The sequence below is a fragment of the Pygoscelis adeliae genome, unplaced genomic scaffold, assembly GCF_000699105.1.
Source record: "Pygoscelis adeliae isolate BGI_AS28 unplaced genomic scaffold, ASM69910v1 Scaffold482, whole genome shotgun sequence".
In the NCBI taxonomy this organism is placed as follows: domain Eukaryota; kingdom Metazoa; phylum Chordata; class Aves; order Sphenisciformes; family Spheniscidae; genus Pygoscelis; species Pygoscelis adeliae.
In genome coordinates, this window is record NW_008824192.1 from 593644 (window position 1) to 595330 (window position 1687).

Here is a 1687-nt window from a genome sequence, read left to right on the forward strand (position 1 = left end):
TCCCGGGCGCGCTGTGCCTGGCGGCCGGCTGCCCCCCGAGGGCAGCAATGCCTCAGCCTTCCTCCGAGCCTGGCCTCGGCGGTGGATGGTGCGGGGGGGGGGCCTAGTTTTGTGAAAGCATCTGTGGAATTGGGACTGCCGTGATAAATCCTCCCTGCAACCCCCGTGTGGAGTCCAAAGAGCCTTTTTGGGGGTGTATTTTCCAGAGCTCCCCGTAGGATTGTCACCGGGGCCCCGCATCGCCTTATCTGTAACCAGCCCCGGTCTGACACGCTGCAGAGACCCAGCTTGTAGCTCACCCTCACCTGGCGCAGGGACCCTAGTGCTGGGGTTAGGATGTCCCTCTCCCAGCCTGTCACCGCTCCTGGCCTCACACTGCTGCAGTCCCACGGTGGGGGGGTACCCCTTAACCACAGACGCCCCCAGTCTGCGTCGCTGAGCAACTCCTGCCCATCCCAGGCTTTCCCTGCACCCCATCCTCCCCACAAGCGCCTTCCACCCTTGGACCTCTCTCGGTCACTCGTTTCCTGGGGGGGGGGAAATGCTCTGGGACAAGGCTGGGTCCACACAGGTGGTGCTGCCACGCTGGTGCAGGGCAGCGATGCTGGGGAGACACGGGAGAATTCCCCTCTCCATCGTCAGCATAACGATGCCGGTCGTTTCACCCAGCGCTGCAGGCTGCAGCCCCAAGTTTCTCTCTCTGTATTGTCTTTAGCTCCCTAAAAATGTTGCCCAGGCAGAAGTTGCCACTTCTGAGCCATGGGATGCGGGAGCCCCGTGCAGGCAGCTGGGGGAGCCCGCTGTCCCCAGCAGGCAGGGAAGGCTGTCCCTAGCAGGCAGGGATTTCTGCCTGCACCTGGATCACGTAGCAGCTCCAGCCCAGCAGCCAGAAGCCACAGCAGCCTCGGGCAGGGCCCGGGGGTGTCACGGGCTAAACGGATCCATGGAGAGCGGGAAGGGAAGCGAGTTGGAGCCAGATATTGCAGCATCGGGGAAAGGATGGGGAGCAACGATGAACCGCAGCCATTGCCACGCTGGGGGGCTTCGGGGAGCCAGGAAAAAGCTGTGAGCATCGTCCTCCTTCCTCAATCTACCCAGCTCAGCTCATCCCAGGAAAGGGCAAACCCCGGCGGCTCTATCTCCTCCAACTTAAGAGATACCATCCAGGAAGGGAGAGAGGAGCTAGAGGTCGGGAGGAGAGCTCTGCCAAAGCAATTGCCCCTCGGGGTGCCACCCAGCACGGAGCTGAGCCCAGAAGCAAACAGCAGGGGGGTTTCCAGAGACACCCCAAAACCGCCCTCACCTTCCACCGTCGCCTCACGTGAAGGGGAAACCCCAGCGCCCCTGGAAAAGCCAGGGAACGCAGGGTGCCGCTGAGGGGGAAAGAGCCGGCGAGGGGAAGCCCGCGGGGCTGGAAGGTTCTACGTGGTGGCCTTCCGCCACGGCGTCACCCCTGTGTCAACGAGGAACAAAACAAGCCCGGAGCAGGGAGCTGCCGTCAGCCAGCGGCTCATGAATGGGCCTAAGAATAGATTTCCTGTTTACCGAACGAGAAATCGCTTCTGGGGCAGAGGGCACCTGGGTGCTATTTTTACCAGCTCCTGCCCACCCCCCTCCCGGCCCCCAGCCACCCTCGGGGACCGCTGCCCCGCTGCAGCATCCACGTGCGCCGCGGGAAACGGGCCGC

The 1687-nt window shown here is 63.3% G+C and overlaps 1 protein-coding gene across 1 annotated transcript in view; it reads left to right on the top strand.

Moving 5' to 3' along the window:
* Positions 1-1687, top strand: part of PIM1 (Pim-1 proto-oncogene, serine/threonine kinase) — a 37883-nt gene that overhangs the window by 233 nt on the left and 35963 nt on the right. The window lies entirely within an intron of this gene.